We start from the raw sequence: 15,384 nt of genomic DNA on the forward strand, positions 1-15,384 counted from the left end.
TATCACATCGTCTGGCCTTTGCTTTTTTTATCGTATTTACAATTTTCTAGAAATCTTGTAGACGCTACACTTGCTACTTTTCTCTCCTACGAATGTGCTTATGTATTTATGTCTATTACATCTCTCTCCTATACATTATTGATTTTTTTTTAAGCCTAACAAGGTAAATTCTATTAACTGCTCAAAGAGATGTTGTTACAAATACAACCTTGCAAAAATAAATAAATAGGACCTCTAGACCAAGATTGTACAACATTTATAGATAAAGCATGTGCGCTATACCATTCACCTCCCTAGGCACAAAGTTAATTGAGCAGTAGGGAAACCAATTCATATAAGCCCAGGGGTGTAAATAGTACTCGAAAATCCGATTTCGAATTCGATATTTAACATAATTGAATTGAAATCGGATAATTCAAATATCTAATTGGTCGAATTTGGATATCTTGTTTATATCGAATAGTTAATCGGATTCGAATTTGGAGATGACCTGATTCGATTTGATAAATATCCAAATTCGACCAATTATTTACTTTTTTATATATAATATAAAATATTTTATATAATTTATATATAATAATTATGGTATATAAATAGTTTATATACTTTATATCAATAAAATATTTATTTTATATATTTATTAATTATCTAAAATAATTAATTAATCAAATTCAAATTGAATCAAATATTTAAATATTTAATCGTATTCAAATTTGGATATTAATTTTCAATATTCGTCGAATATCAAATCAAATTCAGATATTGCTTGATCCGATTTGAATTCAATCCGTTTACATCCCTACCTGCACTCAACAGCCAATTGGGTGATGCGCCATGGAGGTTCGAAGATTTCCTCCAACATAGCTTTAATCAACACTAAAGAATCCCCTTCGTCATTGATTCCTAAATACTAGGCAAATTTCAGTCCCTAAAGTAAAGAAAGAGCTTCCATATCAATTGAGGATACTCCTCTTCTTCTAATAGCACGTCCAAAGCAAAAGGCTCTAGAAGAATTATAAATAACAATCCCCAAACCTGAGGCATTGCTCGACGTGGCACCATGGAAGTTACGTTTTAACGTATGGCCCAAAGGTCCTGACCATGCACTCTTCTAGCCTGCATATCCTCTCCATTAGTTCTTGACAAACCCAACCTTCTATTTGTTGATACAAAAGCATGTATTTCCTCTATTTGATTTTGAGCTGAGATAATGATAGAGTGTGCATTTGCTAAAACTCCTTCAAGTGTTGTCTTACACCGAGCTTTCCAAATGTACGTGCCATAAAATTCTAGCACACTTTGAGAAAATTGAAACATTCAATTTATCAAATATGTTTTCTAGGTTAGCCCAAAAACAAAACCATTGAAGCAAAGCGCCACTAGCAACTTTAAATCCAAGCTCACTCCCAAACCACACAGCTCTTCCTACTTCGCAGGGGTGGAGACAAGGGGGGATACAGGGGAGCCATGGCCCCCCCTATGGTCTAGAAATCTCCACACATAGTACATTTTTTCATGGTAGTTTCTTCTTTTCCTCACTTTCCACCAAATGTTTAAAATATCAATATGATACGCCTGATACGGGGCGTATTATATCGTATATTTGAAAAATAGATATGGGATGTGCATGGAAATCAGACATTTTGTTTTTTTTTTTTTCATGCATATCAGACACGTAGCAGGGGTGTATCAAGACATATTGGGATGTATCAAGGCGTATCGAGGGTGTATCGGTAGTGTATTGACGAAAAATATATAGACAAAAACAAAAAAAAAATTTAAAAGGGGAAAACAAGTTTTTTTTTTTTCTTTGAAATAAGCATTCTTTCACCCCCAAATGACTCTAAAACTCCAAGCTTCATTCCTAGAGTGTTAGATTTGCAAAAGTTTGCAAGAAACAAGTGTGAATCGTTAATTTTTTTAAAGATTTTTCAAAATTTGAAAAAATATCACAAAATTAGGTATATTTTTCAAATTTTTATAATATCTTGTGATTTCTTTTTTTTTTCTTGAATGTTTAAATTTATATTGATCTACATTTCTTATATTCAAAATCACAATTTTTTTCGCATTATTAGTAGATTTATGGAAATTTCATGAAGATATTTGAGAAAAATATAAATTAACTAAAAAATTTGAAAATGTAATTTCTTTCTTTGCCTATAAAGACTAAATATGTTTTAGATCTATAGATCTATCTATCATATCTATAGAGCAATTGAAATTTCTTATTTAATGTATATATTTTTATTTTTTATATTTTTAAAATTAGAAAATAAATAATAATTAATTATATTTATCATTTGATCATAAAAATTGAGTATATTATAATTCTATGGATGATCTATCATATCCACATACCAATTGAAATTTCTTCTTTAATAATTATTTTTTTATTTTTATATTTTTAGAAGTAAAAAATAAATAAATAATTAACTATATTTTATTATTTGATCACATGGATGATCTATCATATCCACAAAGCAATTGAAATTTTTTATTTAATAACTACTTTTAAATATATTGTATAATGTTTATTTATTTTTTATAATTTTTGAAAATAAATAATAAATAATTATTAATTATATTTTCACATAGAAGTTGTGCCAATGCATGTTTTATGGTTGGATAGGAGAGTTGGGTTTTTCCCATTCCATAAAATATTAAAATTTAAGAATTATGATTTATAAATTATAGTTAAGCATACGATTTTTAATGAAATTATAATTAACTACAATATATTTCTTCATAAAATCATTAAAATATATTAATTTAATGTATATACACCTCACGAGGTCTTATATTTAGTGTTGTTGATGTATTTTTATGATTTACTAAAGTGTTTATAGTGCTTCCAAGCATACCTATGCGTATCTTAGTTTTTCTCCGATACTCATACGTATTCAAGGCATATCCCAATACGTCTCTTAAAATTGCCTTCGATACGCTTGACATTTCCAATACTTTGAACATCATTTCCACCAAATGATTGCCCCCCTATGGCTCATCCATAAGTTTTGGCCCCCTTTATAAAGAATTTTTGTCTCCACCCATGCTACTTCACATTCTATAAAAATGTGATCCAATGATTCTGGGATATTATTGCAAATAGGACAGATATTTTCTGTCTTTTCTGGATCTTTTGGCAAGGGCCTCCCTTGTAGGGAGCATATTATGGATGCACTGCCAAACAAACATGTGGATTCTTGGTGGTAAATGATAAATTCACTAGAAATTGCTCCGAGACACTAAACCAAAAGCATTACCTACCAAAGAAGTTTGAGCTTCAGCAAGTCTTAATACCTTATAAGCCCCAGCTGTCGTTAAAATTCCTCTAGGGGAAGCTATCCAAACGAGCTTTCCTTATAAAATTTTTTCACAGGATGGGATCCGAATCCGACAAGTAGATTTACATCTAGTTTGATCAAAATAGAAGCTTATCACTTCCTCGTTCCACTGCCCATTCTCCAAATCCATTAATTCTGCCACTTTGACATGAAAATTTTGTTCATTTCCTTCATAATGTGTGTTGTGGTTGAAACCGGGTATACATGGATCAACAATGGCATTAACGCTCCAACCATTTCCTATCATCCAAAGTGCACCTGGCTGGATCACCTATCTGTAGTTTAACATAATGCGCCACACATCCGAGGAACTTGAATTCTTCTTTTGGGTCCAAAAATTTGTCCCGTTTTGCATGTATTTCGATCTTAGGATTTTACACTACATGCTATTGTTGTCTTGGAGGAAACGCCAAACCAACCTCATTACTAATATCACATCTCTCACCCCCAACCCTCCTTCATCCTTTGGTAACTTCATTATACGCCAGCTCCTTAAATGAATAGTTTTTTCTATTATCACCAACTCCCCACCAAAAGTCTCTTTTTAAGCTATTAATAATCCTTGATTATTGATCCTATTGGTTTTGCGGGTGGTCTATGCTTATTGTGGGACAAAAGCAAATGTGATGTTTACATTATTCTTAAAAATTATCGTTTTGTGCACACTCAAATAAATAAAAGATCTTGCAAATAAATCATTTTTGTTATGGGATTGGATCAGAATCATTGCCGAAAATAATGCTGATGCTTGGATTCTAATGGGTGATTTTAACTCATTCAGAGATTGAGTGGGGGGGGGGGGGAGGGGAGAGGCAAGGCAGGTCACCCCATATCAAACTCGTGACTTCAACAAGATGATAAATGAATGCAACTTAATTGATATCAATATGCAGGGACTGCAGTACATGATAACCCTGCATTTTGATGCCTTAAGGACATTAATTCAGGGGTATTTTTGGTTTTAGAGTAGTTAAAGTGTATTCTTTTTCCTGTTAGAATCAATTATGTTACATTTGAAGGTCTCTGTGCAAATTATGTAGAAATTTAGGAAGTTTTTTAGGCTGAAGTGCAATTTTTTAGAAACTGGTGTGAAGACTAGCTGAAAGAGGGGGTGTTTTTGTAAAGAACTAAAAACAGGAGGGCGCCTCTATCTGCTAAACCCAATTGGCGCCCATCCTATTGTATTACCATGCTCCCCTCTCCTTAGCAAACCCTAGGGAGCCTTTTTAACCTAATTTTTTCACTCTTAGCAAACCCTAGCCGCCCCTAGGTGTTTAATATCCATCCTCCACCTCTTTTAATCTCAACCACTCATTTTAGAACTCTCCTTTATAGCTTTAAACCCTAGGGCGCCACCTATTCTGCTAATCCTCACCATTCAGCCCCTTACCTCAAAATCTCAGCCACTCCCTCCATCTTATATCCCAACTATTCAATCTAGAGCACCACCTATTCTTTTAATCTTAACCCTTCAACCTAGATGTTCTAATCTACACCTTCCATTTCTGGGCGCCCAAATCTCAGCCCTACATAATATTGGGCACCCTCTCCTTTTATTTTCATCCATAGGATCACCCCAAAACCATCTTAGCCATCCATTAGAAACCCTAGGGCATCCCTAACTTTGCTAAATCCCAGGTGTAGCGACCCCATCTTTCTCCCTATTTCCAGTTGTGTCCACCATTCTCTATAAAAAGGGTCATAGGGGCCCTGTAGAAGGGGTTGGTCAATTCACCCTGGTAAGAAGGAAGGCTGGTTTTGAGAAGTTCAAGGGTAGAGAAAGAGGAGGACGCCCAGGCAAGAGGAGGGGTTCCTACTTGCAGTTTGCCAACACCACTACTACCACTTCTGTATTTGAATCCCAACCTTTTCTTTTTCTTCAGTTTTAGAAATACTTTATGTTCTTTAATTTCCAATTTAATTTTTTTCCTTCCTAAAATTTTATTTTTATTAGATTTAATTTGTATTTTATTTCTTTTTTTATAGATGTGAAATTCGGCCAGGTAAGACGGAAGGCCTACCTCGAGAAGTTCGAGGGTCGAAGCAGAGTTCCGAAGACAACTACCTCTGATCAGATTCTCATACATTTTTATTTCATTCCTTTTATTTATTTCTTTTTGTTATTTATTTTTATGCACTTGTTATTCTCAGTTCTATTCAAATTTGGTTTTAATGATTTTTGTTTTTTTCTTTTTAATTAATTAATTTTATATTTTTGTAACTCCCATTTGTGTTCTCTCTCCCAGATTTGAGTACGTAATTATTTTTCTCTTGCTTCCCTATAGATACGACCCGTTCTCATCACTTTACTGCGCTAGTAGTTGTTTGAGAATCGGAATAAAATTATAAATGTTTAAACTGGTGTTCCGGAGTGTTTAACGACACACTTTTAGATACACCAGTACACTTGGAAGAGCGACACCACGTGGGAGCGTTTAGACTGGGTTCTCTCTAATGATTTATGGAGGAGGGAATTCCATGATGCTAACCTATTAAACCTGCCCTCTCTTGCTTTTGATCACTCCCCTCTTTTGCTGGAAACAACGGGTTTAAATCTTGTTGGCCCTAGGCCCTTCCATTTTGAGGCCATGTGGTGCAGTGAACCAAGCCTCGAAAATGTGGTAAACAATGCTTGGAATATTGAAGCTAATGGCTCAAGAACTATGACTTTCATAAAAAAAAGAAATAATCTAGTAAAGGGTCATCGCAAATAACCCTCAAGATATTCCCACAAAGAATATGAAAAGAGCATTACAGATCTAGCTTGAGAATATCCTCAAAAAGGAGGAGATTTTTTTGGGCCCAAAAAGCCATAATTGATTGGATAAATTTGGGAGATAAGAATAATAAGTTCTTCCATACCATGGTGGCTATTAGAAGAAATAAAAGCAGGATAAATAGAATTAAAGACGATAATGGTGATTGGGTCCAAGATCAAAGTGGAGTCATTGAGGTCTTTACCAAGAATTTTGAAGATAGATTTAAAACTGAAGAGACTAGTGGGGTTGATGACTTTATTGAGAGTATTAGCCCTAGCTTTCTTATAGAACAAAACGATCAAATTACTAAACGAGTTACTGATGCTGAAATTTTTTAGGCGGTTAAGTCCATTAAGGACATGAAAGCTCTTGGTCCTAATGAACTTAATGCCTTCTTTTTCAAAATTTTTTGGCATATTATTGGTGAGTCAATATGTAAGGCTATCAAATCCTTCTTCCATTCGAGGAAAATGAACTCTATTTTTAATGAAACGTTCATAGTTTTGATTCCTAAAACAAAAAATCCAGAGACAACTAACAATTATAGATCCATAAGCTTGTGCAGCGTGATTTATAAAATTATCTCAAAGATTCTGGTTAATAGGGTTAAGCCTTTTCTAGATAGTTTAATATCCTTGTTTCAAAGCGCCTTTGTCCTTAATAGGCAGATCAATGATAATATGGGAATAGCCGATGAGATTATCCACTCAATGAAAAAGAAAAAAAAAAGTAAGGAGTGGAATTATGGCCTATAAAGTGAATATGGAAAAAGCTTATAATAGGTTGGAATGGGATTTCATTGAAAAAGTCATGAAATTTGGATTCCCTAAGAGATGGGTGGATTGGACTATGACTTACATCAAGTCTATCTCATACAAAATTCTCATCAATGGATCCCCTTCTAGAAGTTTTACCCCAAAAGTCAAATTGGGTGTTGAATCTCAAGAAGTGGACTTTGTATCCCAATCCTTCAATTTGCCAATGGCTGTATCATCTTTGTGAGGACTTCGATGCCTGCTTGTTTTAAAATCAAATAAATTCTAGACCAGTTTGTGTTGGCATCTAAACAGTGTCCAAATTTTGACAAATCTGCTATGAGATTTTCAAAGAACATTCCCATCATATTGTAGAGAATCCTCTCTTGCAGGGAGAGTCACCCTCATCAATTCTACAATTAGCTCTATGCCCCAATTCATGATGAGATCTTTCAAGATATCCCTCTGAAAAATGTGAAGGAGATCAATAGACTCCAAAGTAATTCTTATGGGCAAATAGAAATGGCAGGAAGCCTGTACACCTCATGAGTTGGGGAAAAAGTATGTTTACCTAAGATATGGGGTGGTTTGGGGTTAAAAAACCTAAGATGGATGAATGATGCAAACCTTGATAAGCTTGGGTGGAAAATTATCATTGAAAAGAATAATCTGTGGGTTAAAGTTGTGAAAAATAAATACCTAAGTAAAGTGGACTTTTGGAATGCCAAGGATAAAAGGGGATCTCTTAGGATTAGAAGGGAATCCTTAAAGCTAGAAATTTACTTAGGAGAGACCTTGGCTGGTCAATTAGAAATGGGAGATTTGTTAACTTTTGGAATGTCAAATGGGTGGGGATGACATTCTTAAATATGTTAGGATAGAGGACACTCTTGTTAATGAAGATCTCAAAGTTAGTGATTGTATTGATCATGATAGAATGATTTGGAAGGAAGATCAAATCTGCAAAATGGTCCCAAAGCCAATTTGGAACAAGATCAAAGAAATTTTTATCCCTTCGAATTTAAAAGAAGATGAAGTCATTTGGAGATTCAACCCTAAGGGGAATTTCACTATAAGATCAGTGTACAAAGAAGCTTGTGTTAGGGATAATATGCAAGTGCAGCACAGAGGCTTCCTAAACACTATTTGGGGCCTCAGTGTCCCCCACCCCCAAGATAAAAATATTTATGTTCTTGCTCCTTAATCATAAGCTACCATCAAAAGACCTCCTTAGGAAGAAGGGTATCACCATAAGTGAGGCATATAACTTTTGTGAAGAGGACGAGAACATCAATCACATTTTCAAAAATTGCATGACTGCAAAACAAGTTTGGAGATTAGCGAGCCAAGACATTTTGAACCTAATGGACAATGAAGTTTCTATTAGTAGTTGATTGTTTAACTTGATCATGACTAATAGCCATGTAACGCAAAAATAGAGAAAAAGCAAGCATTATTATATGGTTCTTGTGGAAGAATAGAAATGAGAAAATTTTTAATAACGAAAACATCAATCCAGTTGGGATCATTGATAAAGCTCAATCCTTCTACAACCATTTGGAGATTTGTAACAACGCAACAAGGGACAAGATTGATAAAAAATTTTGGAACTCAGTTTATTGGAGGAACCCAAAATTGGGGGTTATCAAAATCAATTTTAATGCTTCCCATAATAGTGAGGGGTGTTGTGCTATTGTATGTATTGCCAGGAACTCCCTTGGGGAGGTCTTGGATTTGAAAGCTTGTCCTATCAGGGAGGCATTGATAAATCTTGCTGAGGTGTGGGCAGCTTGGGAAGCCCTCAATATGGCTTTTAACTTCAGAGAATCCATTTAATTTAAGGGTGACTCGCTCATCATCATTTGTTGCCTCAAGAAAATGCTTGACTCGCCTTGGAGACTTCAGACTATCATTGATGAATGCTTTAGAGTGGTAGAGTTGCTGGAATGTGGTGTGCTTTTCTTTCATGCCTTTTGTGAAGCTAACCAGGTAGCTGATTGGTTGGCGAAACATGCTCCCGACTCCGATTCTCCTGTTAGCAATTCCCTCCTTGTGCTTCCTAGGTCTCTAGATTTCATTTGTTGGTGCAATTTTTGGGGAAGAGCTACCCCTAGGCTTGTGTAGCTCACCTTTACTCTACCCAAAAAGAAAATTTTATCACACTTGTTTGGGGTAGAGCTGAATTGCCATATAATAAAAAGGGAGTGTAGAAACTGTGCTCTGAAGTAAAACAATCCTCTCTGCATGAGAAAGGGAGTGACCCTTCCACCCTTATAATCTTGATTTCACCTTCTCTATAATCATTTTTTCCCTCGTCCGCAGAACTTTTGGACCCAATAATAGGACGCCCTAAATACTTTTCATTATTGATCTTAACTTACACAATTATCTCCTAAAATACTTTCTTAATTGCCTTCTATTCATCTATCTTGGAAATCTCCTAAAGAAAATTTTCTTTGTGACTCTTTGATTCCATGTAAATATGGCATGGGTCTAGATTTCATTTATAGAAACCCACATCTGGGCTATGAATATTTGAAGCATTAGGTTTTTTGCTAGTTTGATGTAACTGGCTAGAAGTTAACCGCTAGGGGTGGATTCAAGCTGAGCCAAGCTGAATATCTATCTATTTGAACTCAGCTCGCCAATAAAGTACAAGGGTCAAGTTTGATTCGAGGTAGAGACTTGATCTTGAATTTGACTCAAGTCAAAAGCTCATAAGCTCAAGCTCAGCTCGGCATGAGCTCAATTGTGAGTCAAATGTTTTATAAAAATAAAAAATATACATATATGTGTGTGTATATTAATTAGGCTCACGAACCTTACGAGTCGAGCTTTATTGGGATTAAACTTGGTTTAGATTAAGTTGAATTGATCTTTTTCCATGTCAAGCTCAAATAGCTTGTAAAAGCTTAACTCGTGGCCACCCTTAGTAATTGTGGATATATGGTTGGATCAGTTACAAAGCTTCTTGATGTTCCATTAGAACATCTAATATAGGGAGGAAATAGATGCTCATAATCGAAGATCAATGGATTTGTGCTTTGTGCCCCCTAATTTTATGTAGTCAAAGAAGATGGTCAATGTGGGTATCTTTTGACCAGGTCATAGTAGTAGTACGAGAGTTGGATCGACCCATTTGTAAATATGGCATGGGTCTAGATTTCATTTATAGAAACCCACATCTGGGCTATGAATATTTGAAGCATTAGGTTTTTTGCTAGTTTGATGTAACTGGCTAGAAGTTAACCGCTAGGGGTGGATTCAAGCTGAGCCAAGCTGAATATCTATCTATTTGAACTCAGCTCGCCAATAAAGTACAAGGGTCAAGTTTGATTCGAGGTAGAGACTTGATCTTGAATTTGACTCAAGTCAAAAGCTCATAAGCTCAAGCTCAGCTCGGCATGAGCTCAATTGTGAGTCAAATGTTTTATAAAAATAAAAAATATACATATATGTGTGTGTATATTAATTAGGCTCACGAACCTTACGAGTCGAGCTTTATTGGGATTAAACTTGGTTTAGATTAAGTTGAATTGATCTTTTTCCATGTCAAGCTCAAATAGCTTGTAAAAGCTTAACTCGTGGCCACCCTTAGTAATTGTGGATATATGGTTGGATCAGTTACAAAGCTTCTTGATGTTCCATTAGAACATCTAATATAGGGAGGAAATAGATGCTCATAATCGAAGATCAATGGATTTGTGCTTTGTGCCCCCTAATTTTATGTAGTCAAAGAAGATGGTCAATGTGGGTATCTTTTGACCAGGTCATAGTAGTAGTACGAGAGTTGGATCGACCCATTTAATCAACTTTAATTCTTTATGGGTATAACATACAAAGATGGGTCTTGTATGTTGGACATTTCTAGTAATACTCTATGTTAAACTCAACAACAACAACAACAAGAATAATAATAATAATAATAATAATAATAATAGTAATAATAATAATAATAGTAATAATAATAATAATAATAATAATAATAATAATAATAATAATAATAATAATAATAGTAATTAACTAATGACAATAAATTTATTCATTTAATTTTAATTAAAATGATTAACATCATAGAAAATTTAAAAAAAAATTACTACTTTTTAATTTTAACAATAACAATTATAACATTAATTACATTAGTATTATAATTAACTAATTATAATAATAAATTCTAACATCATTAAAAATCTGAAGCATTAATAAACCTAACATAATATAATAATTTAAATTTACTACACATCAATAACAACTTAATAAATAAATTAAAATTTAATAAAAGAAAAAAATATCAATTTAAAATTTATTTAAATCTAAGTTAAATAATGAAAAATAAACATAACGGGCCAAGTTTAGTATGGGTTTGCCCTCACCCTAACCCAACCCTCCAATGCTTCTACTTGAATCGAACTTAATGACATAGTCTTGGAAACTGATCCAACCCTAAAGGGGTTTAACCTGATACGAACTGAACTTGCATCCTTTTGAATTGTATTTTTTATATTGCATTTAAAACTCAAAGCACAAATGGTAATTTGACTGGCCCTTCCCTGATTAGGGAAATTTTTTTGATTGATGATCAGATTTGGGGCGGGTTTTTAGGGAAACTTGAAATACTGGTAATTGGGAGCAAGGCAAGGCTGGCATTTGTCCACCTCACCCCAAACCCATCCCTAAATCACTCCAATAGATAATATGCATATAATATGTTATTTTATGTTATGCTTTATATTTCATATGTAAATATTACAATATGACACATATAATACATCTTATATATATAATATTTTATATTATGTAATGCATAAATATTATGATATATTTTTCTCAAAAATAGGTTTGCAACTAGGAATGACCAGAGTAGGGTGAGGCAAATACAAGTTGGGATTTCTAGCCTTGCTAAGGTACAAGGTGGGGATAGAGTGGCATATGTGTGTTTGGGATCGGGACAAGGTGTGCGAAAATTGGCCTTGCTCGACCCTGTTGCCACCCCTAAATCCAATACCCATTAATTTAAGTTGGAGTTTGGTTTAAGTTTTCTTTTTAATGGATGGTTTAGGCTCTGTTTGGTTTGTGGGATGGGGATGAGAAAAAAGGATTATTCTGAAAGTATTCTCTTTTTTCTCACTTGCTTTGAGGGAAAGAGAGGGATGGGATGAGAAAAGTGTGGGATGTCAAATCTCAAAATCATGGATTTGGGGTCGCACCAAAACCGTGCGACCCTGGTGGAAAATTTTGGAAAAACACTGTTACAACTGAATGAAGTCAAAGAACCACTGTCTTCCTCTTCTCTCTTCTCTCTCACCTTCTTCCTGTCTTCACTAGATCTACGGCGAATCAGGCAGCGGTGACGCACAGGTGAAGCAAACCAGGCAGTAGACTAGAGTAGTGGAGACGAAAAACAAAGAAGAAGAAGAAGAAGAAGAAGAAGAAGAAGAAGAGAGAGAGAGAGAGAGAGAGAGAGAGAGAGAGAGAGAGAGAGAGAGAGAGAGAGGATGTGTAGATCTACCGCTGCTGCAACTTGCAGTAGCGGTGACGAAATGGAGCGAGAGAGAAAATGGGGGAAGAGGGGAAGAAGAGGGGAAGAAGAAGGAGAAGAGAGAAGAAGATCAGGGAGAGAGAGAGAGAGCGAGAGAGGGAAGCTAGAGATGGGTTCAAATCCGTTGCTTTTCTTCCTAATTGCCGCTCTGTTCGGTTGAGAGGAGGACGAAGGTGACCCTTTTTACATTTTTCCATCCCATCCAATCCCAATAAAACCAAACAATGGAAACTTAATTTTTTACACTTTTCCATCCCATCCCATCCCACCCAAATCTTCCCACAAACCAAACGGAGCCTTAGGGGTTACAATGTGTCACTTCCTCCATGATGAAAGAACCAAAACAAACATGAAAAATAATCATAAACTTTAACATTTTTCACGTAAAAATCACAAACTTCAAGTTTATGGGGAAGAGTTAAAACTTAAAAGTCATACCAAATTACAAGAATACTCTCTATGTATGGGTATTATGACTTGGTTGGTAAGGCTAATGAAACCCAAACTCGACTAATGTTTAAGCATCAAAACCGTAATGCAAACCTTACACCCAAAGAAACATGACCCTAACCCAACCATGTAAGGCTGGGTCCAGTCAAGTTTACCATTTAACCATACCGTTTGATATTCCTAGATGGACATAATTCACTTAACTTAATTTATTTAATTGACTTAATTATTAATTCAAATCACTTAATTGACCTAATAAGTAATTAACATAATTAATTTAACCTGATGAGTACAATTGACTTAATTAACATAATTAATTTAACCTGACGGGTACAATTGACTTAATAAACTTATCTTATTTAATGATTGGATTTATTTAATTTTAATAACTTAACTTAATTAAGTTATCTACCTACACTTCACTTACAATAATATAAAATATTAAAAATCAAAAAGTTATTATCTTAACTTTGATTTTTTAAAAACATAGTTTAGATTCTATAGTTAATTAATAATAAAAGTGAATAATTTCAAAACTACTTTTAAATTTAAAATCCATATAAAATAATACAAATTTATTGTTAATATATAATCCAAAAATAATACATGCATTGGACCTAGACCAACGCTCCCCAAGTCAAAATGTCTTAAGGATCTTTTTTAATTTTTCTTAACAAAGTTCATGCATTGAAACAATAACTAATAGAAATAATATTCATTTAAATGTAATTTAAAAATAATAAAAATTTAATAAAATAATGTAAATTTAATTAATAATAATAAAATTTAATAAATTTTAATAAAAATTAATACAACTTTATCAAGCAATACACAACACAATAAAGAATGCTTGAAATGCATTTAATCTAACATAACTTAATTACAAACCACACAACACTCCTAGCTCAATTTCTCGCAACAAAGCTTTTGAAAATAAGCATCAATCAGTATATATGTAAAACGTTAGGGTATGTATGTCATTATGCCTTTATTGTTAAAGAGTGTCTCGCTTTGAGTTCTAACTTAAAGGGATAAAACATAGGATAAGCAACTGTTGTTGGAATGGGGTAGAGATCTGCTACCAACAAGCCACTGCAGCCTCACATTGGGAACATCTCCCTTCTGAATGAGAAGGGAGATGTTCCCGATGTACAACTGCAATGGCTGGTTGGGACTTTATTGGCATTGTGTGTTGGTAGTCAATCAGAACTCTGGACTGCCCTACCTATGTTTGTAATTCACCCATTTGACATATCCCACGTGTCAATTGTTGGTAGTAGCTAAGTGTAATGTTTGTTCTATCCATGTATTGGCTCTTATGTGAGAGTCACAGGTTCAGCCTGGTCCCGCAAATTGCTACCAGGTGATATATCATCCACCAGTTTTTATGTTCATTTGCAGCCACATCATATTCATCTATAACGTCATATCCAATCCTCCACCAGTTTTGGGAAATTTAACATTTTTTGATCATTTGTAATCTTCATTATCCTCCAAAGGTTTGAAATTTCGGTACTTATCAGACTGTATCATATTGCGAACCTCCAAATACATACCTACAGTGGGTGTTCAGGGTTTAGCCTTGTTAAGGGGTAGAAGGGCCTTAACCACTGAATCAGGTTCGCAAAATAAAAAAAAAAAGAGAAACACGAATCAGGCTGTATTGATATTTTTAACCTGCCTCTAACACCTGTCTCTCCTTTTTTTTTTTTTTTTTTCATGGGATTACCCATAAGCCTAACCCCAACCTTTGAGAGAACATTTCCTGTGACCATGGGTCTTTAGATTGTCTTACCACTAGGGGTGGATTCAAGCCCAGCCAAACCAAATGGTACGAGGCTCGAGATTATTCTACAAGGCTCGAACTCGAGTTTGAATCAAGTCAAAAATTCATAAGTTCGAGTTCGGCTCGAACTTGATTTTGAGAAAAAATATTTTATAAAAATAAAAAATTATATATAAAAATAATTTTTATTTGATATTTAAAAAATAAGAATTAATAATTATAATATTTTTATTATATATTATTTTCTATAATTTTAATATATATATTCTAACTGACTCGCGAGCGTCACGGGCCGAATTCTATAAGCTCGAACTTGACTCATTTCATAATTGAATCAGTATTTTAGGCTCGAGCTCAAACTCAATTAAAATCGAATCAAACTGAACTTTTCACGAGCCGAATTTGAACAACTCATGAAAAGCTCGTTTCATTACCACCCTACTTATAACCACGATTGCAAGAAATGAGTTCCAACCCTGGTGGCAATGGCACAAGTAGTTAGTGAATTTTATCGATTGAACCACCATCAGTATCAGTTGTTAATTGCCCATCTATCCAATGTTTCAATATTTGGGATTTGTCATAAAATAAGCAATGGTTGTATCAAGAATTTGCACAATCTGTATGAAAGACGCATTGATCACTACATCATTTATACTATATAAAATATATTCTTGTCTTGATTTCAATGCAAGTCGTAATATTTAAAAATAAATATCATATATGATATATGTTTAATGCTCTTATG

This window comes from Nelumbo lutea, chromosome 1 (assembly GCF_056320005.1).
Source record: "Nelumbo lutea isolate HS-2025 chromosome 1, American lotus-T2T, whole genome shotgun sequence".
NCBI classification, from domain to species: Eukaryota; Viridiplantae; Streptophyta; class Magnoliopsida; order Proteales; family Nelumbonaceae; genus Nelumbo; species Nelumbo lutea.